The sequence below is a fragment of the Myotis lucifugus genome, unplaced genomic scaffold (assembly GCF_000147115.1).
Source record: "Myotis lucifugus unplaced genomic scaffold, Myoluc2.0 scaffold_0, whole genome shotgun sequence".
NCBI lineage: Eukaryota > Metazoa > Chordata > Mammalia > Chiroptera > Vespertilionidae > Myotis > Myotis lucifugus.
Genome location: NW_005871048.1, coordinates 14,111,360 through 14,139,235, shown reverse-complemented (window position 1 = coordinate 14,139,235; position 27,876 = coordinate 14,111,360). Strand labels below are relative to the sequence as shown.

General features: G+C 38.7%; 1 non-coding gene across 1 annotated transcript; it reads left to right on the top strand.

The window, feature by feature from the left end:
• The first annotated feature begins 5,821 nt into the window (after positions 1-5,821).
• On the top strand, positions 5,822-5,929 carry LOC111825687. The gene has a single exon (XR_002828892.1). It is a non-coding gene; the product is annotated as a U6 spliceosomal RNA (small nuclear RNA).
• Positions 5,930-27,876: the final 21,947 nt, after the last annotated feature.

Sequence of the window (27,876 nt, the reverse complement as noted above, 5' to 3'; positions counted from 1 at the left end):
AGAACAGAGAACCACTTAGAAACCATGGAATCTGGACAAGAAACTGGAGTAATGGTAAAGTATCTAAAGACAAATAAATGAAAAACAAAACAAAATCCTGATAACCCTTTCTCCCTTCAACCAGCTATTTTCCATAGCAACCTATCACAAGTCAGTGTTGCTGGAAGATGAAGGCCAAATGCAAAGCATTTTCATTATCCAGCACAAGTGTTCTCATGTGAAATGTGCTATCAAACAGGCCCCATTATGAAGCATGTGGGCCACATCACTGACTGAGGCAGCAAGACTCAAGGTAATCGCAGTTGTGTAGCAACAAGAAGTCAGGACCTGCAGCCAACACAAAGGCTTTCAAAATTAAAAACCCTAGGAATTTTTAAAATCTTAAGATATTTGAGGCATACAAAAGGTCTAAGATACAGTATAAAGAGCGCTCATTTAGTCAACATTTGTTTATTCTCCATGAGCTTAAGAAATAAAATATTAAATTGCAATTTAAGTCCCCTATGCACCACTCCCTGACCACTATCCTTACTCTCTGCCAGGGGTTATTACCATCCTAACTCTGGTGTTTGTCTTTCTCATAAATGTCTTTATACTTCTAGTACCTGTGTGTATATCTCAAAGCAATATGTATAATTATTGTGTATATTTTAAAACTTTAAATAAATTGTATTATATTGCATGTATCCTTCTTGCTTGAACATTACACTTGTGAGACTTAATCACAATAAAGAGTATTCTTGATTATTCATTTATTCTGCTATAATATTATATTGCACATAACATATATATAACAATTCATTATTCCACTGATAGACTTTAGGTTGTTTCTAATTTTTTAATACCAACAATGCTGTTACGAACATTCTTGCACATTTATCTTTGTGTAGAAGACTGTTTCTTTAGGACAGGAGTTAGCAAACTGTACCTATTGGCCCAATCTGGCTCACCATCTGTTCTTGTAAAAAAGTTTTATCAGAACACAGCCATGCTCATTGTCTATGGTTGCTTTCCCACTGCAGTGGCAGGGTTCAGTAGTTGTGACAGAGAATGTATGGTGTGTAAAGCTGAAAATATTTATTATTTGGCCTTTTTTATTTTCTGAAACTTTCTTCAGTTGGCTAAACCCTACTTTGAGGTTTAAATTTAGCAGTGACATGTATGGGTCAAATGCTACATGAGTTGCCAAATGCTCTCCAAAGTAATGCACTAATTTAGACTCTCTTCAATAATGTAAAAATATCCTCATTCTCATTGTTCTTCATCCTCACCAGCCCCTGAAATCTCAAAATTTTTTAAATTGTGTTCATTTATTTTGTGGTTCCATTTCAAATATCATGCCATTGTTATAATGATTCATATCTGTATTTGTGAGGTATGTCATATGTTTCAGGGTAATAATTGAAATGGTGGAGCAATGGTGTACCTCGATCCCAAGCTCAGAATGAGGCAGAAAAGTGCCAAAGGACATCTCCCTATTTGGTTCCATGTAGAGCTCTCCTCCCCACACCCGACATCCCATTCTCTTTCACCATACCTCTACCCCAGCACACTATCTGTAAGGATATGTTGGTCCGAACCACATGTACCAAGTTATTCTGTAGCTCTTAATTGGCTACCTACTGAATACAATTTCCCACTCCTTCCCTTCACAGACAAATTGTGCCACCAATTATAGTCCCAGAAGCTTTTGTTGAGTAGAAAGAAGAGAAAAGAGGAGAGAAATCCTTGTTTTCAGTATATACCACCTGGTCTTCATGTTGTATCACCTAAAGGCAGCTTCTACCACCTACACAGAAGGCCTGCCAGCAAGGCAGGAGCAAGGAGATGGTGAGAGAAGGATTCATCTGTGCCTTTGGCTGCTCTGAGGGTGATGCTCCCTGTCCAGCTACCTCTGGGATGATCTGGTTTTGATCATGTTCTTTAATGGAAGGATATCAGCCTTGTTTGTTTTTTGTTTTGTTTTTTATCTTCCAAGGCCTGTGGTATTATTCTGGAACACAGTATTGATTATTTTATTTAGTTAGTTGGCTATAGTAAAGGAAATTCTCTTCCTTTATAACTTGGGTAGGTAAATAAGACAAGAAGGTAGCAGAAGATGGTCAAGAAGAATTTCCTATGTGGCAGTTGTTGAAACATACCCAAAACACTGAAATCACTGAATTGCACCTTGGTTTCATAGTGAAAACTGTTGATCTAAGTGAATTTAAGGAGGGGAGAAAGGGATGAAGAAGAAGAGGGAAAAGTCATTTGAGGGAACGAAGAGAGGAAATCATGATGAAAGAAGAGAAAGCCAGCATGAAGAGAAATTGAAGAAGAAGGCTATTTAATAAAAGATAAGATAAACAACAATTAGCCTAATCTCAGCCACAGTGAAGTATATGTTAGGCTATCATAAAACAGGTACATGTGCTGATACTTAGAGGACAGGGGGCAGAGACTTCCTACCCTGGGGTGAATGATTCAGGGCAGCAGAGCTTAAAGCCCTGTCAAGTACCAACTTCACAGGCAGGCAATGTGCAAGCAGGTGCTGGTGTGTGGGAGGCCACTGTGCCATACACATACATGGCCATGGCCATGATATACTTTGGGATTGATTCAACCAGTTTCCTTTTGAACACTCTGTGCCTGAGTACAGAATCATCTGAGGTCAGTAGTTTTGTTCCCAAAGATTTTCTCCTGTATTACTGGCAAACTCCTCTATTATTGTCGTTTTCTCTATTGCACTAGTTGTCTTCCAACTGTTTCTAGCTTTTAAGCTTGAGTATGCTTTTTTGGCTGAGTATGCTTTCATTCTCCAAGTGTCACGTGTCCTACAAGTATTTATTAAGGGCCAACTCAATTAATGAGCTTAAGTACTGAGAACACAAAAATTTAAAAACACATGGCTCTTGCCCTTAAAAACCTTACAGACACTTACATCACATTAGAGTAGAAAAGAGGCAGACATGAACCAAGTGTCTAGAGTGGGGAGCAGGGAGCAATGAACTGTTGAGGGAGTCGAGGAATATATTTCAGGAGATTTGAGCTGGGTTTTGAAGAATAAGAGTGAAAAGGGAGGATAGTCTAGGTAGAAGGACCAACAGATGCAAAGGCACAACAATGTGGAAACACATGGCACAATTAAGGAAAATATTTTGAAATAATCACTCCCAGGGGGTGGGAAGCTCCAGCCTCTCGTCCTTAACGTACAAGCACCTGTGGAAGTAGCAGCACATTTAGGATGGATTAGGGCCAGAGAGTGAGGTATACGCCAGCTAAGGAACTGTGACATTATTCTCAAGGGCCCCACACATCTCCCTAACTTGAATTTAACTCAAGAGAATTGACATCTAACTTTCAGCTAGGCACATAATTAAGTCTCTCATGACATTTTTTGGCCAAGATGGGGAAATATGGGTTCTATTGAGGCACAGTTGGTATATCATGTGATTGTCTTCAGATTTTGGAAGAACTGCTAGGTGGGAGGGGGATTTCACATTTCCCAGACCCAGAGGAAGAGTGAGGATTAGTAAATCAATGTTACAGGGATGCAGATTACTGATCTGGGTCAGAAAAAAAGAAATATCTAGGCCATGCCTAATTCATTATTAACAACCTATTAATGTGAAATAATTATAGTGATGGGGAGAGGAATTGTTTCACTGTGCACGTGTTCTTGGTTTGTCAGCTGTCAATGTTTTCATGGCTTTAGTAGTGATATGTTTGGGTTCAAATTTTTTTCTGACTGCCCAAAACTGTCAAAGAATGGCTTTTGTAAACCCCAAATAGATGCATTTTAGTATAATTTAAATGACATGCTCTAAAAACAACTTCTCTATATGTCAAAACATCCATTGCTATATTGGAGAATAATATTTTCTCCTTAGCTCACAAATATAAATATTTGGGTGGTGAAAGGGAGAAAAAAAATAGAGGGATAAGGAAGGTAGAGAGCAGGAATGCAAAGCAAGAAATAAATTGTGTAAAATGGAAAGTGACAGTTTTCCTTCATGTTACAGGGAGGCTATAAGCAGTTAAATGCTTCCAGGGTTTGCATATATCTAGAAGCTGGGTCCCCAGATGGTCTGGGGCCGTGACCTCAGACCATGCTGTACCCACTTCCTGCCTGGAGCAGAAAGAGGGCAAGAATATGATGTAAAATATCTTTTTGAAAAATACATTTTGATGAATATTGGTAATCATACAAAAGTTTGACTAAGTGCCAAATGTTGCAGGTGATATAAGGACTAACTTAGGATCAGATGCATATTAGAGTTATTTTAAGAAGAAAAAGAAAGAGTGTATGTACTAGTCTCCTCGGGCTGTCATAACAAAATACCACAGACTGAATGACTTAAACAATAGAACTTAGCTTCTCAAAATCCTGGAAGCTGGAAGTCCAAGATCAAACTATCAACAAGGTTGGTTTCTTGCCTTTCTCTTCAACTCGCAGATGACTGTGTCTTCACATGGCCTTTGTCCTGTTTGTGCTCACATCACTGTATCTCTTCCTCATAAAGACACCAGTCCTACTGGCTTAGGGTCCCACACAGTTAATCTGAATTTTCTCCATAAAGACCCATCTCCCAATACAGTCACATCATGGGTCAAGGCTTCAATGTAAGAATTTTGTGGGAACACAATTCAATCCATAACAGCATGTAAAACAGAGAGGCAGGCCCAGATGAAAGACAGTCATGCCTGCATTAATATTCCAAAGATTCACTTCAGCCTCTGCCTTGCATGCCCTGTGGCATCTTGCTGACCCCTGATACCTTACTTTTGCCTTATAAAACTTGTTGAAATAACTGTATTTCTTTCTTAACACTCAGCTTTTCAACTCTTACTTTTAGAACTCTGAACTCTATTCAAGGACCTGATGCCAACAAGTTCCTAACACAAAGACTTCAACCCCTTGCACTCTGTCTTGGTCTTGGCCCAGTTTGATGCTTTCTTGTACAGTGAGTTGAGCATGATTGCCTTCCTCCCTCAGCCTCATCCATCTGTGCCCACTCTCAGGCTTCTGAGCAGGCCATACCTGCCAACCAAGATTCTCAATGCTGTTTAAAATACTGCCAGCATGTGTTCCTCCATCCACTAAACTGGAAGATCCTTGAGACAAGGACTGTGTCTTGTTCATATTTGTGTACTCAAGGCCTACAATAGTGTTAAAATACATAATAATTTTCTAAAAATTATTTTTTGAATGAGTGACAGAGAACAAATTAATTTTACAATGAAAATACATGAGAAAGAAGGCTCAGTGAATTTGACGGTGAGCCTGGATTTTTTTGGTTTGCTCTGGAAACAAAAATGCATCTCCACATGCATTGATATTCTCCTCTGCAATCAGACTTATGCTCTGCCTTCCTGACACACAAAAGGAAAGAGAAGAATAAGTAAAGGGTTATACTGAATGACATACTCTCAGTGCTTCATTCCTTCATTCAACCAGCATTTACTGAGTACCTGCTAAACCCAGTAACTATCCAATCTGTATTTATTCAAAGAGGAATACAGTTCTGGCACTTCTTCGGGTCATAATCTATTATGATTAACAGATATAAATAAGCAGGATGATAATACTCAAGTACTTTATTGATATGCCACCTATTCTACCAAAAAATTGAGAAAATTTACAAAATTTCATAAAATGCAAAGGTGTAAAATTAATAGTTGGGAGAGTCAGAAAAATGAAAATCTCACACAAATGCATGCCCTCCAGGATAATGTATCTATTGATGCTAGAAGTGAGCAACAAATTTGTCTATAAATTACCTAGCAGACAATAGATTGAAGACATATTCAATTACAAGATTTGTGGTAAGAAATACAACTTGTGCTCGCTTCGGCAACCCATGTACGAAAATTGGGAACAATACAGAAAATATTAGCATGGCCCCTGCACAAAGATGATGTGCAAATTCATAAAGCATTCCACGTTATTAAAAAGAAAAAAGAAACGCAACTTTTCCTTATGTTGAGACCAATAAGTAATTTCTTTCTGTGTCTATATATGGGGGAACACTGTGGATATTTGCAAGACAACATATTAAGTACACATAGAAATACTCACTTCCATTCAAGTAATTTGAAATACTAAATAGAATATATTAAACTACTTTTATTTTATGGGCATAGCCTGCATGAAAAGAACAATCAGAAATACTCAAGTGCCAGAAACAAAGTAATTTTTGAGCTGAAGTCTGGCAACATACAGTATAGAAGGCAGATCTGGGAGTAAACAGAGTCATAGGGTCTGGATTTCAATGCCAAGATGAGGATGAGGATGAGAGCTGGAGTTACAAATCCCACCCCTGTGGTAAAAAAAAAGAAAAAGAAAACACACGTCTGGGCTTCCTCTGAGAGAACAGGACCTGGGAAGCAAACCACTCACTCAAGCTGTGGTTGGAAATAGTTTCCCATGTGATTCTAGAATCTTGGGTGTGTGTCTCATGATTGTGGAGGCCTCATTATACTATCTCAGTCCAAAAAATCCAGAGCCAAATATAAGAACTTCCCCAGCAACAGTGAGGTCCCCCAACCCCACCAGGGCTGCACAGGGAAACCTCCACAACCCAGGGTACATGAAGCAGCTCAGAAAGAAGATAATGCCAGGAAAAATGAGCCTACAGACAAGAATGACAAAATGTATGAGAATGTCTGCATCAGGAAAATAACAGACATAACTCACATCAAAGAAATAAGACAATGAAAAGAAGATTTTAAAATAAGTACATTTAAACTCTTCAAAGACATAAAGAAATTATTTTTGTGAAACAAAAACAGAAAGTTATGAACTAGTACATTGGTATTTAAAAGCTCAATAGAAGAATTTAATATTAGATTGAAACAATAGAAAAGAGAACAAATTTGAAGAGAAATCTAAGGAGATTTTCTACAATGGAAGAGAAAAGTAAACTGAGCTGAAAAAAATTTTTTAATTACAAGACTTTGAAGAGCATATAAGAAGATCCAAAATACATCTAAAGAGCACACGAGGAAAAGATAGTGAAACTGGGGAGAAGCAATACTCAAAAAAATAATAGTTGAGAATTTTCCAAAGGGAAGAAAGATTAGTCTTTATTTTGTAAAAGCCAATTAATTACATTGACATAAAGTATAGTGATACTGCAGAACATCAAAGCTAAAGAGAAATCTTCAATTTCCCAAAGAGGGAAAAAAAAGATTACTTCCAATAAATAGCAATCAGAAGAAAGGGCATACAAATTAAATATATCAGGAATGAAAAGTGGTAACATCACATATAATTGTAATTTGTCAAAATAATATAAGTGCCTTCAGCAATTTAAAGCCAACAAATTTTAAAATGTGATAAAATGGGAAATTTTCTAGGAACTGTTGTTGAATTACCAGTAATGACCCCACAAGGGATTATAAAGATCTCAGTGGCTCAATATACATTAAAGAAACTGAGGAAGTAATATACAACTTCTCACAAAGCTGGAATCATATAGCTTTATCAAACTTAAATCACAGATAATCCCTATCTTATATAAATTCTCCCAGATAATAGAAAAAATGCTATCTAACTTATTTTATGACATTAGTATAATATTTATGCTCAACCAAGACAAAAAATAAATAAAATTAAAAGCAAATCTCACTTATGCAAAAATTTAAAAGAATATATTAATTAAACAAGTCTGATTTCATATATATGGTCATGTTGCACAAAATACAACAAGACCAAGTAGGGTTGGAAGTATAGTTTATCATTAGAAAACTTATCAAGGTAAATACATTAAGAAAAATAGAGATTTAAAAAGTCACAAGGAAAGTATAAACGACAAGATATTTGATAACATCAAAATGCATAATGATTATCTCAACAGATTTAAAAAATAATTGATAAAAATGCAAAAATATTTATTCATGATTCAAAAAAGAAATAAAGCCCGGCAAAGTAGTGATGGAAGAGAATTTCCCTAAGTGGAGCTTTCAAAAACTAACAGCAAACATCTTATGTTAGGACAAACTTTAGAGGCATTCTCATGAAAGCAAAAATTAGAAAAATATATAAGGACATAGTAAAATTTATGTACAGAATTGAGAAAACATTTTTACTCAAACAAGAGTCAATGTGATATACTCTATTATGTTTTATATATAAATGCTCCTGTAAATTTTTCAGAATCAAAACACTTGACAAATTCTACAAGATTTCTAATTTACATAAAACTATCTTTCTTTATCCATAAAATTTGGGATATCTATCTTATACAATACAATAAGAAAATAAGTGAGACATAAAGATGAAAAAATAAGAAATAAAACTGTCATTATTTATAGATGATAAAATTTACTTCCCATAGAAAATCCAAGAAAAACAAAATGTAATGTTTTAAAACTAAGGTACTTCAGCAAAGTATCTGGGTTCAAAATTTTTATTCTAACACTGATATTTATTTTTATACTTAATAACTAATTAGATGTAATGGTAAAATAATATCATTCAAAATAATATCAAACCTCAAAAACAGAATTAAGCCTAATATAACATACATAAGAGATTTTTAGGCTTGCTAAAATATGCACAAAGTTATTATAATGAAGTGCAAAAGAGAATTGTTATTAGAAAACAAACCATGTTCATGGATAAAATTCAACATTTTAAAAATGTTATTTATTTGTCTAAATAATTTATAAATTTCATACGGTTCTAATAAAAAAAATCCTTGTAAGAATTCACAAAGTACAGGACAAACTGATTATAAAATTCTCTTTGGAAAGCTGTATGAATATCAAGAATTTTTTAAAGACACTGTTAGGAGAGAAGTTTATGCTACACATATCAACATTAAAAATAATTAAACGATGTTGTTTTCACAAGAATATACAAACAAAATAATGGAACCGAAAAGATAGTCATACAGCATGTCACAAATCACTAGGAAAAGACACTGTTCAATGCAATTTTGCTATATTTTGCTTTTCAGAAAGAAAAAAAAACACTATTTCACACAAGAAAAAAAATCAGATGAGTTAGGAAACTAAATGTGGACATTAAAACTGCAAACATATTGAGAGATAATATGAGTTTCAGATGGGAAAAGTTTTCTTAAGCAGGTGCTAAAAAAAAGCATAAAGGGAAGAAACAAATTTGACCAAATAAAATAGGTAAAGGCTGAACATTAAAATATACTCTATAAGTTCCTTTATGTAAATGTTAGAAGCAGGCAAAACTAGTGTATGGTGTTTGAATTCAGAATAGAAGTTATCTTTGAGGAAGGGGTGGGTGGTAGTAATTGGAGAAGGGTGTAAGGAGGTCTGTGAATGCTGGGAAAGTTCTTCTGATCTGGGTGATGATTACACTTTTTGAAAACCACCAGGCTTTACATATACATGTGCACTTTTCCATATGCACATTAAATTAAACTAAACGTGATCTATGCATAATTAAAATGTAAACAGCATTGGAGAGTAACTGGGTTAGATATAAAGAAAACAGCATCCAAAATATATATTTTTGCAAAACTTCACAAATTCAAATATACCATTTTTTACCTATAGTATTGACAAAAATTCTCAAGATGTCAAAGAAGTAGGGAAAATTGTATCCTCATATGAAACCAGTGAAAAAATAAACTAGTTTGAACACCTCAAAGCAATTTAGCATCATTTCTATTAAACTGAAAGTCCATATACCTCACAACTCAGCAACTGCACTTCGGCATATATACCACAGAGCAATGTTTTGCAAACTGATATTGTGAATCATGAGGGGCTCTCAAATCAACTTCATGTATTACAACCCTTTTTTATGAAACAAAAATAATAAAATGTTTAGAATAGAAAACTACCAAAATGATGATCCATGGACAGTTACCAGGCCAAGAGATGCTCTTCTCTGGACCAAATGAAGAAGCAAAAGAGTCAGGTTTTTATAAAACTGTTGATTTAATATTTTAAATTTTTAGATTGTTTTTACAGCCTTTTTAGTGCAAATAAATTTCATCCTATATAATAAAAGGCTAATATGCAAATAGACCAAACAGCGGAACAACCGAACAACCGGTGGCTATGACGTGCGCTGACCACCAGAGGTGTGTGTGGAACATGGCAGACATTGGCTGTGGCGGGATGGTGGAGCAGGTGAGCAGGGGCGCCAGACCAAGGCGGGGCACCAGTCGCTGTCATCGGGGCAAGCCTCTGGTGGTTACTGAAAATTCTTTGCTCCCATGCACTGCGGTCCCGCCTAGCGCTCACACCCACTGCCAGCACTGGCCCCACTCACACCCGCTGCCAGTGCCAGAGCCACTGCTCACACCTGCTACTGGTGTCCGACTCCGGTCCCAATCACTCTGCATCATTAGTGGGTGCAAGCGGTGGCTGTGGGCCCTGATCACCCCTGAGGGTTTCTCCACCTCCCCCTGCTCCTGAGGGGCTGATCGCACCTGCTGCTGGTGCTGACCCCAATCGCTCCGTGCTGTCAGCGGGTGCAAGTGGGGCCAGTGCTGTCAGCAAATGGGAGCGGCGGCAGCAGGAGCAGGGCTGCCGGCAGACAGGGGACCACAGGCTGTGGCGGGAGGGGCCGGGTAGGGGCACAGAGGATGGGCTGAGACCTGCCCCTGTGCCTACCACAGCCTAGTGGCCCACAATTCCTTTCAAGGTGCACGAATTTGTGCACTGGACCCCTAGTTCTATTATAAATTTTGGTGACTCTTAAGTTAATGGTGGCTGTGGGCTTTTTTAATATTTGCACCTAACCAAAATCAAAGGTTGACCAACCAACCTGTGTGTATCTCCCATTTTTCCCCTGAAATTTCAATGATTTCTGACATCCCAAAGTCTGAAAATCACTATTCTGCTTCATACCTAAGAAGTTTCAAGCAGATCAAAGTCACAGACTGAAGCTTTCATACTGTAACTATTGAACTAATCACTCACTCTTTTTTTAACACATTCAATGGCCGAACGTTGAGGGGGCTGAGGCATATAAATCAGTTAGCTTGATTTAATTCCACAGTAAGGCCTTTTAAAAATGTGTGCCACTGTTCACAAGGTCATGACACTAGAGGAAGATGGATTATTGCAAATCCATCATCACTGTGAAAAGCAATCCAGGGGATGGGTCAAAAACCTTGTCTCTACTTGAATATAGCACATGAGTTCAGGACTAAGTGACCTGAATAGGAAAGCATGTAGGGAATCAAAGAAGAGTAAGGAGACCCACTGGACTTAAGTTCAAAAAGGAAAACAAATGTCAATAAACCACAACTTAATGTTGATTTTTTTGTCCCTAAGAAAGCAATGGTGCTATTGATCTGTAATCCAGTTAGAAGAGCTTTCTTAATCTGACAGTAGAGAAATAACATTTGATGGGAAACAATTCTTCCCGAGGCTTGCTTTAAATGGTAAAAACATGCTCAAAATATTCTAATTTCACCTATAACATTTTTTGCTCATTTAACTTAACTTTAAAGGGTTTTGTTTGGCATTTTAGGATTGAGTTCTATCATATTTCTACAGCAAAAAATTGCTTGCTTTTACTTACTATACATCAATGATTTCTCAAGTAGCCCTATTATTTTTCCTTCATATAATTTCTTCTGGTTGCAAATCCTGTAAGTCAGGAATCACTGAATACTACTAATTCTCTAATCTCTCCTGATTCTATAATTAGAGGTTCCAAATTTGAATGCTCTAGGGACTGAGCAATAACATAAGCATGTGAAGTGGCGATTGGGAGTGGTGAGGCCTTAGTGAACAGGAGAGCCCATGTCTTTGTTTTTGTGGATTTTGAAAACATGTAGAATTCTAACAGGAGAGTTAAGAGTACAGTGAGCAATTGGCTAGAGTTCCAAAAAGGAAGGGAGGAGAACCTGAGATGGCCTTTTAGAAATGAAGGTTTGCTTTAACTTAGGGCTCCAGTCAAGTGCAGTGTCAAGTCCCTGAGTGGGTAGCATGATTCACTCAACAGCAGCCTCCACGAGAACAAAGCTCAGTCGCCTAGAGAGTTCAGCCCTCCTTTCATTCCAACACCATGACTCTTCTGTCTTGGCTTCACCAGTGGTGACCAATCTGTTTGTCACCACCTACAGTTCTTTTCCTAACTCTATTTTGCCTGTGAAAACCCTATCTTAAATTTATATCTTTAAAAAAAGAAATCACTGAGAGAGGTTTATGAGCCAAAATATATATATATATATATGTAATAAAACTGATGCACTCAGAACATTCCTCACCTTCTCCAATCCTAAACTCTATTTATCCACAGTAAGACCTTTAAGGATGTATGCCATTGCAAGAGGAGAAAAATTGGTATCACAGAAGACATTGTCATGTACTTTCTTTTTTCTTCTTGAATAGACATTTCCCTAAATACTCAATGAATCTCTCATAGTGACAGTGCCTCATAGAGTGACAGTGTCTCAGAGAAACTCTCAAGCATAAGCTATAAGCCTTATATGAAAATGTTATTCCAAGAAAGCACAGAACAAGAGTTTTAAAAATGGACCATCAAAACCCATTTCAGAATGAGAAGAGACACAGAGAGCAATCTGAGAACTAAGGTTAGTCAATGAAGTGAGACCGAACCTTTCCTGAGCCCTGTCCAGAGATGCATTTCAGGGCCTTCTAACTCCCTGCTGCTTTCACAGTTGTGTTTACTATAGAAGTTTTTATGGCTCCCTGCTCAAATTCACAATTTTCACATAGCTTGTGCTCAAGGCCAATAGCTAGTAAGCTTGGAAAAGAAAGAAAAGGCAGAATGAAGTGATATCTGGTGGGGGAAAAAATAGAAAATTACAATAAGAAGTGACTCCATTGGTTCAACTCCCCCATTTTACAGAACCAGTAACTGAGCTCTTATAGTGACAAAGTCAAAGCAAGAATAATGTGAGGAGCAATCTTGATTTTAATTATTTTTACTTTATATTTAGTGTTTTTTTTTACTATGTAACACTGCCTGCATTAATAAGAACTTTTAAAAAATTCTATTGAAGTATTATAGATACAGATAGAAGAACAAATGAAATAATTGTATATTTTTAAAAATAGTAAAGCAAGCACTTATGAAACTACCACCCAGACAGAGATCTAGAACACTACCAGTCCCTTAGGAACCCTCACACGCACCTCTGCATGCCCTCTCCTCCGGGACCCCTCTTCCCCCGAAAGGAAACCTCTCCCCACTTAGGTGATGACTGTTCACCTACTTTACTTCACAGTTTCACTACTTAGACATGTAACCCCAAACAAGGCATTTTTAGTTTTGTTTATTTAATGGAATCACATCATTATATATAAATATTTATGTCTGATGTTTTTCACTCAACATATATTTATGAGATTCCACTAGAATTCAGTGTTTCTCAACCTTCTGGCCCTTTAAATACAGTTCCTCATGTTGTGACCCAACCATAAAATTTTCGTTGCCCTGACTGGTTTGGCTCAGCGGATAGAGCGTCGGCCTGTGGACTGAAGGGTCCCAGGTTCGATTCCAGTCAAGGGCATGTACCTTGGTTGCTGGCACATCTCCAGTAGGGGGTGTGCAGGAGGCAGCTGATCGATGTTTCTCTCTCATCGATGTTTCTAGCTCTCTATCCCTCTCCTTTCCTCTCTGTAAAAAATCAATAAAATATATATTTAAAAAAAAATTATTTTCGTTGCTACTTCATAACTGTAATGTTGCTACTGTTATGAATCGTAATGTAAATATCTGATATGCAGGATGGTCTTAGGCAACCCCTGTGAAAGGGTCATTCAACCACCAAAGAGGTCGCAACCCACAGGTTGAGAACCGCTGCACTAGATGGATGTGTAGAGCTATAGATTGTTCATTTTATTGCCATCTAACTGTCCAGTGTGTGAATATATAATATTCCATTAATCTGTTTGTTTATAGACAACTGGATGTGTCCAGGTTGGTGCTATTATCAAATGTACTGTATAAACATTCCTGAACATGTCTTTTGGCCTACAGGTGTAACAGTTTCTCCAGGGTATGTTCCTGGACAGAGTATAACTTCTGTGTTGTAGAGTGTGAACATAGTCTACTTAAAGGCTTTTAGCAGGAAAAATAGGCTGTGGTGGTCTTCCTAGAAGACCCCCTGATGATGGTCTGGCCACACCTGGAAATGCTGTAGCAGGGCAGTCGGGTTGCAGTCTAGCAGACCTTTCTCCCTCAATGCGCAAGAAATATGAAGGATTCAGATCTCTTACAAAAGCATATCACACAGAAAGGAGGACCATTAAAAACTGGGTAGGGAAGAGCAGGGAACTAATGCTAATTCCACTACAGAGGAATTTGTTTTTAAGGAATTAACCATTACAAGAGCTTAATAAAAATGGTGAAAGATCAGAAAATTAATAGTTTCCCTGGTGAATGATACCTATTGATGAAAACAAAATTTAAAAGTACAAAAAATAATAATTTCAATTTACCATTTCTTTGTGATCAATTTTGCTTTTAATCTGCATTCAGTTTTAAAAATTAGGCTGTAAATACTTGAAATGATTGGCACTAAATTTGAAATTGTGATTTTTTTTTAAATGTGGAGTTAAGATAAACTGCTAACAGAAGTGATGTAGTGCTAATAAGATATTTTGCTGTTGCTTATTAATATCTCTCCTTTTTCTAAAAATGATTTGCAGTAACAAAATAAAATATGTAGATTTGATAAGACTGAGAAAACATCAAAGCAGATTAAAAAGGCAAAAATCCAGGAAGTGAGAGGAGGAAAAAAAGAGCATAATTAAGCAGAAAACATGGGCTAAAGGAGTTGCTAATCAAACAGAAAAATGAGGGCAAGAAAATCCTTATAACTGCAATAAAGTAAATCATACTTTAGTTTACAGAACATATGTACTATATTTTTTAAATAAATAAAACTTTTTAAAGTTTATGTCCTCTTTCTCCCTTTCCCAACCTATTTCATTCTGTCCCAACAGTCACAAGTCAAAGGTAGTAGTTCAATGAGCAGAAAAAAATGTTGACTATCAATCAGCACAGCTTCTCCAGAGACAGGGCAGGGGGCTGTGCCCGGAGAAGGGTCTAGGACAATTTTGCCCTCAGGGGACAGTGGCAACATCTGGATGCATTTTGTTTATCACAATTATGGGAAGGGTACTATTGTATTCTGTGGACAGAAGCCAAGCTACTGCTAAATATCTTATAATGCACAGGACAGCCCCCCACTTCCCACTCCCAATAAAGAATTATACAGCCCAAAATGTCAATGAAGCCAGGTTGAGAATCCCGGATCTAGTGAATAATGATGTACAACTACTCGAGGCACCAGCCCATCAAGCACCATTAACATACATAGAATGACTTCTCTCTCCTTTGCCCAACGAATTCTTTCTCTACAGTTTTCTTTCTTTCTCGTTACCGTCAAGAAAATCAAAACGCATGCTTTATTTAACACCTCACTTCTAGTTTACTTCACACTCCCAACTAATCTCCTGGCTCACTTTAGTTCATGAGCACACAATTTTTTTTTCTTTTTGCTGACATTGTATTCACTCCCTCTCACTTAAAGAATTGCAGTGTTTTCTATTTTTGTCTACGATGTCAAAGCTAAAGTCCTTACCCTAACTCCAGGCTCATCATCCATCAATGGCTAAATCTTCATTTAAATCTCACCTTAAATTCCCATAGCTCCTTTGCTCCAGCCAAGACAGAGATCTTTCTCCCTCTCATCTCATCCACCTGGTTCAACCTGCCTCCTGGTTGTCTCCTGCTGCTTTGATAAAGAATAATTTGTGAAAAAAAAACAGATTACTTTTTAAATGCTTTCATCTTGGATAAGTGGCACAACAGCAGAATCTACTGCAAAATTCATTAACTGAAAAGAATTTAACTATTTTCCTTCCAATATACAATGTCAGAAAACTGTTTTCAACATTATAGGCTAAAGCAAAAAAAAATGTTTTCAAGCAAAAGATTTCAACTAATTATAATTTTTCCCTTTTTCAAAAGGTCTAATTAATGGAGATCATTTTTCATAAAAATCTTGGCTTGGCATCAAGAAAAATTAGGATAATATCATTCACATCTTTTTTAAAAATCTGGGCTTATTTTAATCTTAAAAAAAGATACTTTTGTGGGAGGGGAGGAGGACTACATATTGAACCCTACTGGCACACACAAAAAAGATTAAAATAAAATATTAAATTTACATTTTTCCAGTAAAGTCCATTACATAAAAGAGTTACTCTCTTATTTCAGATAATGTTAAGTCAATAACATTCCTAGTACAGATATTGGAAATGTTTGGCCTGAATAAAAGAAATATGGGCCCTATCTATAATAAAAGTGTAATATGTTAATTAGACCAGATGGCGGAACGACCATCCGGACGACCTTCTGGACGAAGCCAGGGTTTCGAGGGCTGAGGCAGCCAGCACGGCTTTGAGGGCCGAGCCCCTTGCATGAATTTCATGCATTGAGCCTCTAGTTTTAAAATATTTAATACACAGAGAGATGAATAAATAAACTTGCAAAGTTGCTCACAAGGAGAAAAGCAGGACAAGAAGAAAGCAATTACAAGGAGTGAGGTTTGGCTTACTATAAGGAGGAAGTCCTACAGCCACTCTGATTTTGAAGGAGCTTTAGCAATGTCTCAACACCATCACTTCGGTTAGGAAAATGTTCCCTGACCAAAAACTGCAGGCCTTGGCTTCAGAATTCCCTCCTCGATGAATTACACACACTGCACACACCAGCCCCATGGCTTCATATTTTCAGTTTCTCAGAGCCTCTGGATCACAGCTTCTCCCAGCATCTGGGCAGCCACCAGCCCCACACATCATATTTAGATGCAGTGATGGTCAATTGCAGGAGTCCCCCACTGTCTGCAAAACGAAGTTATAACCCCTTCACAATCTGCTCACCTCCAACCCCCTGCCCCACCCCAGGTGGATAAGTAAAGATTTAATGTAAAATAGATCAAATTTCTTAAACTTATTGGAGTTTTTTATATACTGTTAAAGGACTGACTTAGGGAAATGTTATAGATACAATGCAGCCAGATAGTATAAAGGAATTTGACAGTCTCCCATAAGATCTTTGTGGTCAAATTAGAGAAATGGGAATCATTTAGGAGGGCTTTGTCACTAGAAAAATGACCATCATGTACTGATTAATGGGGAACTGCTGGCCTAAAAAGAAATATCCAACAATGGAGCACAGAATGTTGCCTATCCAACCTCCTGGTTAAAAATGTGAAATTCATGTTCATCACATTTGGAGATCATGATGCTGAGAAGGAAAGTAAATATATTGAACGGCAGAAAGAAGACAAAAAGGTGGGAGGCCAGGTGGAGCAAAAGAAGATGAAATTCAACCAATTCCAAAACCAAATTACAAAAGTACAAGACAGGGAGACAGTGATATCGCAGAACCATTTATGGAAAAGGCATAAATATTTTATCCAATTGCAAGCTTAATATAAGTCGACATGTGACTCTCCAAAAAGAAGAAGCTAATATGACCTTGGGTATTAATAGATCTACAATAGCCATAATGAAGGAGATAAATCTTCCTCTGTCCTCTACAACCTGAATGGTGGCAAAGTAACAGAGAATAGTTAGCCTGAAGAAAGAAGGTGGATTGATTGTTCTCTTTAAATATTTAAAGACATGTCATGTAGAAGCAGCCCTCAGAAGTTCAGCATACAATTGGTAAGATATATTAATAGATAAATTTGGATTTTCTTCCTAACAGTGAAAATTGTCATGGCAGAGAATAAAGTCTCTATTACTAGATTGAACCAGTTTTGTACATGCTGTAGGTTGGGTTCAAGTCCCAGAGAGGTTATCAGAATGAATGGACTGTCAGGTGTTTTGAACCCTAAGATTCTATGACTTGAAATAACCCAGAAAGTTGGAGTCATTGGGTAAAGTTGTGATAGTGGATTGCAGAAAAGTGAGGATTAGTGAAAGTTGCTCCATCCTCAAGAATTGTGAAGCAGCCTGGCCGGTGTGGCTTAGTGGTTGGGCATCAACCTATGAACCAGGAGGTTAGGTTCCATTCCCAGTCAGGGCACTTGGCTGGGGTGTGAGCTCGATCCGCAGTGGGGGATGTGCAGGAGGCAGCTGATCAATGATTCTCTCTCATCATTGATGTTTCTATCTCTCTCTCTCTCTCCCTCTCTGAAATCAAGAAAAATATATATTTTTAAAGAATTGTGAAGCAAAACTCCTGCTGTCTCTGAACAAAGTTTTACAGAGAAGAATTGCACTTCCACACTCATTCAGTATAAAACCTAATAATAGAATTATAGGGGAAATTCTCTTTCCATTTTATGTTTCATAAAAGCTTTAAAATGCTTCCTCTTCCTAAACCTGCTCTGCAATATCTCTTCTCTAAGTTGTGTAAAATATAGATTTGGATAGGCATCTTCCAGGAGTAATTTTTCAACTGTAATAAGTAAAAGCCTAACCATAAATTGTAAAATAAATTTTTTTGGTCCTTAGAACTAAAATTTGTGTTCTAAATTTATTTTTTTATTTAAATCTACTTTTTATTCCCCAGACATCAAGTAGAATAAACCTATCTGCCCATACACGTGGGTCTCCTCTTCGTGCACCAGTGTCAAAATGATGGTTTCAGTCTGCTTTAGCTCTCAATATTAGTGACAATCTAGACCCAGGTCCCAGTCCCAGCCGCCCCCTCAGAGGTCCCACAGCTTTCTGGACCACTCCAGGCATGTGCGTGCCCACAGGGTGATGCACATGGTGCCCACTGCCCATGATGTCTGCGGGCCTGAGCCACCAGTGAGTGCCCCTCAAACAGGTCCTCTGCTCATGCACATGCTCCTTGTCACAGTGGACTCCACTTACAAAACACAAGTTCAAAGGTAAAGTTGTAATAATGTTATAATGGCAACAGCCGAGCATTAAACCTAGCATGAAGCCCCTTTTGGGAGCCGGGCCCTGTGTGACTGCACAAGGTGCACATGAGCCTGGCCCTGCTTGGGAGAGAAGCCTTGCAGTTGCTAGAAATTAAATGGGATGTGACAATGGTATGCTGTCATCTCAAGAGCATGCTAGCAAAAGAGATTTCTTTCCTCTGCATTTTACTGTACTCGTTTCTCAAAAACACAGCTCTCAGCATTTCTTCTGATCTTGCAATGCCAGAAGCTGAAATCTTAAGTTATAATTTTCCCTGCATGGCAAATGTGCTACTTTGCTTTATAAATTAATGGTTGAAACTTATTTCCTTATTAAGATGAAATCCAATGGGCCTGTGATGGCCTGCTAGCTCTTATCCACATGTAATATTTGTAGGCATTATCTTTTCTGAGGGGGAAAAAATAGTTCTTTCACATTTCTGAGTTAACCAAAGCTATCCATATATGTAAAAGCCTAAGCAACCGTTATGATTGGTCGACCGGTTGCTATGACATGCATTGACTACCAGGGGTCAGATGCTCAACACAGGAGCTGCTCCCTCATGGTCAGTGTGTTCCCACAGCCAACCTCCCGCAGCCGGCCAACCTCCCACGGTCTCTCCCCCTGGCTGGCCGACCCCGATCGGCCCCTATCGGGACTGGGCTAGACGCCCTGATCAGCCCCAATCGCAGGCCAGGCCAAGAGACCCCACCTGTGCATGAATTTGTGCACTGGGCCTCTAGTTTTTAAATAATACAAATGGCCAGAGTTATTTGACCAGGATGGAAGCTTGTCAGGGTTTTCATGGGAGCACATGTTATCTGTCCCTCAAGTCTGGCACGCTGGGATAGCAATTCTAAAAAACCCTGAGTCCCAAACCTATCTGACATTTACATTTTCACCTGTCTGCCAAGTCCTAGGTCCCAAACCTATGTGACATTTATATTTTCACTGAGTTGCTCATCCAGAGGCCACTCTCCACCTCAGTGTCTTCATTAACTGAAATAACCGTCACCCCAATCCATCCTATAACCACTGTGATATTGTGACATGGTCTCTTTTTTTGTGACCTAGTTTCTCACCTTTCCTGACCTCTCTCCTTTTGTTTCTTAAGCCCTGAGTTTTGAATCCGTCACTTGTGTTTGGCAAAAAAAGGGCATATTCATAAGTTATTGAATGCATATTTACATTTAATTTCTCCTTTTACTATCCAAGTTACCAGGGTTAGTGCTGCTTACCTAATTTGTTATAAAGCGATTTGTTTCTGAAATATTTTCCCTAATTACATATACATATGTCAACATATGTATACCCTCCATTTCCGTTCTCTATTATTGAACATTTTCCCTGTGTGCTGAGTCTTCCCACACTTATGGGCACCCAGCCAACAAGAATTGAGAGACATTGCAAAAACCCTCCCCCTGAGTGTGCTGCCTTGCGCTTTCCCACAGCCAGCATGCTCTGTGTGTGTCCTCCTCCCCCTCAGCCTTTATTTCTGCCAATTATGTTGGGTCTGCTCAAGAGCTTTTACTCTTATAGATAACAAAATGTTTGAAAGTAAGAGAGTTGGACTTGCCTCACAGAAAGCAAGGAAAATATCATGCTATGTTTATACAAGCTGTAAGGCAGCTGACGTTGCCCTCAAAGAAATAGATGTGGAAACATAGAGTGAGGCTCAGCAGACAATTCAGGGACTGGTGGAAAAATCGTGACATTAGAGTGGAATCATAAACATCTCTGTAGCCTGGGATAACTGACCTGCTATTGTTTGAAAAACACCTAGAAGAACACAGCCAGAAGCATGTCATGACTAACTCCTACTCCTTTGAAGAGAATAGAAGCAGTATTGTCAATGTGGCATGCCAGGAATGCATGGCCTTGACAGTTCTGCTCTAACAACCTTGTGTGACATTGTTAGCACTCCTATTTCCCCAAACATACCCTCTTTGCCAAACATGGAGTGCATATACCATACAGTAGCATCTCTATATAAAACTCATCACTATAAGGGCTATGGCTATTTAATTTAACCTAATCCTAAAATAATTACTCAGCTAACATGAGTTCATTATATTTAAATTCCTTTTTCACTTAAATTGTATTTTCAAGATTATCACCATAAGATGGGATTGCATCAAAATAAAAAGCTTCTGCACAGCAAAAGAAACCATCAACAAAATGAAAAGGGATCCCACTGTCTGGGAGAACATATTTGGCAATGATACATCTGATAAGGGGTTAATTTCCAAATTATATAAAGAACTCATATAACTTAACAAAAGGAAGATAAACAATCCAATTAAAAAATGGGCAAAGGACCTAAATAGACATTTCTCTAAAGAGGACATACAGAAGGCCAAGAGACATATGAAAAAATGCTTAGTCACTAATATTCAGAGAGGTGCAAATTAAAATGACAATGAGGTATCACCTCACACTTGTCAGAATGGCTACCATCAGCAAGTCAACAAACAACAAGTGCTGGAGTGGATGTGGAGAAAAAGGAACACTCGTGCACTGCTGGTGGGAATGCAGACTGGTGCAGCCACTATGGAAGATAGTATGGACTTTTCTCAAAAAATTAAAAATGGAGCTGCCATTTGACCCAGTGATCCCACTTCTAAGAATATATCCCAAGAAATCAGAAACACCAATCAGAAAGAATGTATGCACCCCTATGTTCGTAGCAGTGCTATTCACAATAGCCAAGACCTGGAAATAGCCCAAGTGCCTATCAGTAGATGAGTGGATAAAAAAGCCAAGGTACATTTACACCATGGAATACTATGCTATATAATAAAAGCATAATATGCAAATCGACCGAACGGTGGAATGACCAGTCGGTGGGGGGCAGGGCCAGTGAGCAGGCAGCACCAGGCCAGCCAAGGCGTATGTCAGCAGGCAGAGGGAGGAGACAGCGATGGTGGGGGAGGCAGCAGTGACCAGCGGCAGCGAAGGGGTGATGGGGGGTGGGGTGGGGCCACACCGGCCAGCGCCTTCCCCTGATCAGCCTCCTGGTCGCCCCCACGAGTGCACAAACTTTTGTGCACTGGGCCTCTAGTGCAGCTATAAAAAAGAAGGATCTCTTACCCTTTGAGACAGTATGGAGGGATCTGGAAAGTATTATGCTAAGTGAAATAAGCCAGTCAGAGAAAGACAAGTATCACATGATCTCACTCATATATGGAATCTAATGAAAAAAATTAACAAAATAGATCCAGAGACATGAGAGCATGGTGCACATTGATGAATCTCAGAGGGAAGGGGGAAGAAAGGGGCAGGAAGAGATTAACCAAAGAACTTATATGCATATATGCATAACTCATGGACACAGGCAATAGTGTGGTAAAGGCCTAGTGATGGGTGCATGGGGTCAATGGGGGGTGGGGGAGGAAGGGAAACATCTGTAATAATTTTAGCAATAAAGACAATTTAAATATATATATATATAATAGTTGGCAATATCATCTTTATCAAAACCCAGCACCTATAATGTTTAAGGCACTGGAGAGACACAAAGGTAGGATATATTGCCTCAGCAATCAAGTAGTTTATAGTCCTAGTTTAGGGAAAAGGAAAGTGCAGGTGAGTGTGTATGGAGAACAGAGGTTATGTGAGCTCTGAGGATAGAGAGGATGCCCAGGTCGTCAGGGAAAGATGTGCAAGGCATGTGGGACTTGGCTGGATGCCAGTAAGGATTAAACTTCCATAAGGGAGAGATGGCAGAGGTCCCAATGCAGATGTGTAAAGAAAGGAACGCAAATGGGGTTTAGGAATGAGAGTGAATAGACTGAATTAAATGAAGGGCTCATTAGGAATTGCTTGGTTGCATGTGATAGAAACCCAATTTGAACTACTTTAATCAAAAGGGGAAATCAGGAGAACAGAGTGTTCTGCACAATTAAAGAACAGAAATTCAGCACTGAACCTGGGAACAAGTAATCTTGTCTGTCTTTCTGCTCCTCTGGGCTCGCACTTCATCTTCTCAGGTGAGAACCTAACATCCCCTCACCACTCAACCCCATCTTACAGACTCAGAATAAGATGGGAACAATGGGCTTTGTCCCCATATCTAACTCCCCGAGAAAGACACTGACTGGCTAGCAGTGGTCGTGAGCCGCAGTTTGCCAATCACTGGGCTAGGGCATAGGATCAGTTGATTACCATAGAGACTCCAGAAAACCTAAGGATTAATGAGAGGGATATAGAGTAGTTTAGGAAGAGTTGTGGTTCTAAGAAAAGTGTTTGGAAGGAAAATGGCTATACTGAAAATATATACGCTACATACAGAAACAGTATCCATAAACATAGAAATTCATGCTAAAAACTAAAATAGCACATTTTGTGCTTATTAACTTGGAATTACAAATACTTAAAACCTTACATCAAAATGCTAACCTGAAATAGAATTGATTCATTCTTGTTATTCTTCCCCCCAAATAGGTAGGTTCACCTGCAATTATTAGAATGAAATGCATTTATCTTAAGGACTCACTGCTGCTTTGTATCCTATGCCAGCATTTACCATATTCATATTCCTTCCCCCTGCTTTTCTGTCTTTGTTTAATTAAGGTAGCAGCACATAGAACTTTTACAAATTAAGCTACACTTTCTTCTAGCTGGAGTAAAGCTTTTTATAATAATTGAGAAGAATTAAGCTAACTCTCAATGTATAGATTAACTACATTATATCAGGATTTTATGGTGTATATTATGTCTTGAGGCCTAAGATTTTACTGATTTGATATTATAAGGAATCGCTACTGCTTTCATTCAGAATTGTATAACAGCTCCTGACTTAAATAGGACCTCTATTTCAATGCTTCAGTAAAAATAGATAAAAATCATGACTGCAGAAGAAATACACAACTTTAAATAGACAATGAAGACACTGAAATTGTTAAAGATTTTGCTTATCTTGGTTTAGTCATCAATTCAAATGGAGACTGCAGCCAATATATCAAAAGAAGGCTGACGTTCAGAAGGGCAGCAATAGAAGAATTAGGAAAGATCACCAAGAGCATGTATCATTAGAGGTCAAGTCTAAGATCATCCATATCCTCGCATTCTCAATTATATGGATAGATGTGAAAGTTGGACAGTGAAGGATGCTGATAGAAATATACATATATATGATTCATTTGAAATATGGTGTTGGAGGAGAGTTCTAGCGATACCCCGGGCTGCCAGAAAGATGAACAAATGGATCCTACTTCAAATTAAGTCTGAATCATCTCTGGAGGCAAAAATGACAAAACTGGAACTGTCCTACTTCTGGTACATCGTGAAAGGCAGGGTTCTTTTTAAAAATATATATATTTTTATTGGTTTCAGAAAGAAAGGAGAGGGGTGAAAAGAGAAACATCAATGATGAGAGATAATCATTGATCAGCTGCCTCCTGCACACCCCCTACTGGAGATTGAGTCAGCAACCAGGGCATGTGCCCTGACTGGGAATCAAACCGTGGCCTCCTGGTTTACAGGTTAATGCTCAACCACTGAGCCATGCCGGCTGAGCAGAGGCGGGGGTCTTTGGAAAAGACAATAATGCTGGGGATAGAAGGCCGTGGGGAAAAAAGAAAGACCAAATATGTGATGGACTGACTGCATAAAAGAAGCCATCGGTATTGAGTGTAGCAGAGCTGAACAGGGCTGTTGAGGACAGGACATCGTGGACATCACTCATTCATAGAGTCACCAGGAGTCAGAGTCTACTCAATGGCACGTAACACTCACACAGTGGAAAAGGTGTGGTTAAAAGAATGATAGAAAAATTGGTATTTGTGTCCTAGCTGGTTTGGCTCAGCCTGCAGACTGAAGGGTCCCAGGTTCGACTCCAGTCAAGGGCACATTGACGTTTCTATCTGTCTCTCTCCCTATTCCTTCCTCTCTGAAATCAATAAAAATATTTTTTTAAAAAAAGAAAAATTGTTTTATGGCATCCTTAACACTTTAAGAAATATAGGTTGTACATCCAGTGTCCCCTTTGGAACAATTTTGCCATTTGTTTCCTGGAACATTCCTCTTTGCCTCACCCAAGTGCCTTCTGTCGTACCACGCACCTACCCCAAGACCAAGGCTCAGCTTCAACGGGAGCAGGGACCTCACTGTATCCCACCTAAAATGGTGCCAAGATCATAGCAGACACTCAGTAAACACTGAATACATGAATTACATAAAGTGTTTGTATTCCTAAATACAGAATTAAAAACATCCCCCAAGTGAAAAGAGCAAGGTTAAAATAAAGAGGTGAGTGAGGAAGGAACTAAACATCCGATAAGTGCTTCCTTCCTTTAAAAATGTCCCTTCTTATGCATAAAGAGTAAGTTCTTCTTCACATACAAAGCTGAATACTTCCAAATCCTTTCATTCCAATTATGCTAGTGCTTGGGGATAGAGCTCAACTTCTACAGGACAAAGGAGCTTCTTGCCGAGACTCAGCTAGATGCTCAGGACACAGCTCTGGAGTCGATGCTGACTGTCCAGTGCTTCCTTTGATAAATAGCAGGATTGCACTGCCTGGAAAAGTAATTTCTGCTACCAGAAGATGCTGCCAACAGAGTCATTCTGGACCATAAAAATTGTAAAAGGAAATGATAAGAGTGTCGGCAAATTCAATCAGTAGGATGAGATCAAATTTATTGAGTTCCTTGGAAAACCAGACAGCCCATAGCATACTTTGTGAATTAAATCTCTCCATGACCAAACATCCAATTCTACACAGAACACCACATGTCTTTCTGCTACACCCAAGACTTTTTCCTAATTAACAGAAATGAAGAGCATATGGTGGGAGGGAGAAGGAGCGCAGGCAAAAGGAATCTGAGGTACCTATGGGCAATCCAGGGGGAGGTATGGCATAGCAGGCTTAAAGATCAGTAATAGCATAGATCATAGCTAACATGTATTAAACACTTGCTAGGCCCTATTCTAAGAACTTCACCTATGTGACCTTACTTAAGCCTCTCAACAATCCTGAGTATACTCTTTACATCCTTATTTTAGAGATAAGAAAATAGAGGTTTAGAAAGATTAGAGAACTTGTTCACAACTAACAAATGGTAGACTTAGGATCTGCGCCAATATCTTTCTGAATCCAGACTTTACACCCTTAATCTCCACATATACTGCCTTATAGAAGAGAGTTCTAGGCTTAATCTCTGCTTTCTCAGACTCCCTTTAAAGCCAAGTCATTGTCTCCCTCCTTCACATTCAGTCTAATTGGACCTCAGTAGTAGCATCACTTCCTATCCCCATCACGCCACTGGACATGTTCTTGCTGAGTGTACCAATTAGGATGTCTTGAGATGCAGAATAACCAACAGAAAGTAGACTAAGTAAAGGGGTTTTGTTGTTTGGTTTTGTTTCTCACACAGGAAAGCTGGAAGCTGGGCAGACCTGGTATTTGTTCAATAGCTCAGTAACATTATCATAAATGCAGCCTCTTTCCATCTTTCTGTGCCACCTTTTTCAGCATGTTGGCTTTTACCCTCCGGTCTATTGCCCCATGATTGTGTAGTACTCCCTCATCCAACTGCACACAAAGTGAGGAAGGAAGGTACAGGAACACTGTCCATTTTTCTCTATAGATGAGGCAAGAAATCAGCCCCACTGCCCCTCATGCCTCATTGGAAGTGAGTTTTAGGGTCATCCCTAGCTGCAAGGAATGCTAGGAAAGTATCTGACATCTTTATAGTCTCAGTTGTGGACATTAAGTTCTAGGATCAACCAACATAACATGAAAGAAGGGAAGGGTCATTGAGTCAGCAAATAGAAGGCTCTGCCACCTACCAGTTGGCCTTTTCTTGTACATGACACTCCTGCCCGATTTCCTGTTTACTTAAACAATTTTTTTTCAGGCCCAGGATCTTGCTTGTCTTGTCTCTGACCTCCTTAGTCACACCTTCTCAGTTTTCCCCCCAATACCTCTTCATCACTGGTGAAATAGGAACACTGGTCTTGTTCCAGATCACACAAGTACCTCTGGAAAATTGGCCAAAACGAAATATGCAGAGGTGGCCATTAGTGATGGGAGCACAGGGGACTAGACTAAACTGGAGAATGCATGTCTGTTAAAACAAAAACAAAACAAAAAAACCTCAAACTCACATTTTAAAGCACTGGGCTAAGAAAAACTCTGTAGACCAAATGTATCTGTGGACCTTCACTTTGCAACACCTGAATGATTGCCAATGCTTCAGTTCTAACATTTCTGCATGAATTTCTCAAAATAAGTTAAATACTCATGGGAGCTCATTAACACTGATATCACAGGTGATATGTGCCTGCATTAGTCTGCGTGAGCTGACACAATAAAGTACCACAGGCTGGGAGTGGAAACATTTGAAATTTATTTTCTCACAGTTCTGGAGTCTAGAAGTCCAAGATCAAGGTGCCAGTATGGTTGGTCTCTGGTTAACCCTCTCCTCTTAGCTTATGGATAGCCACCTTCTCTGTCTTCACACGGCCTTTCCTCTGTGCATGCATGGAAGGAGAGAGAGCTCTGGTGTCTCTCCTTCTTGCTATAAAGGCACCAGCCCTATAAGATAAGGCTGCACCCTATGAACTCACTTAACTTTTATTGCTTCTTCATAGGCCCTGTGTCCTAATACAGTCACGTTGTGGGTTAGGGCTTCGACATATGAATTTGGGGGAGATATTATTTACTCCATAACAGTGCCAGTCACTGCTCACAGAGCTGAAACTTGCCAAGTAATATTGGCAGGGACACTGGACAAAGGTGAGTGGTGAAGACATTCTGAGTTATTTTAGAGCCATAACTACAAAGTCAGTCAGGTCATCAGAAGATGGTAATACGGGCAAGCATTCTATATAGCAGCTTAATGCTTACAACTAAAGACTTTCTTCAACTAACACAGCCTTGTATGGAAGTAAAATGGATTCTACCCACAAGATGTGATTAGAAGATCACAGGATAATGTTTCTACTAAAAAAAAACAACAACAAAACATGTCCTTAACAATTTTATCTGAAATAGTTAAAAATTTGCTCCTTTAGATTGTTTTGATTTTG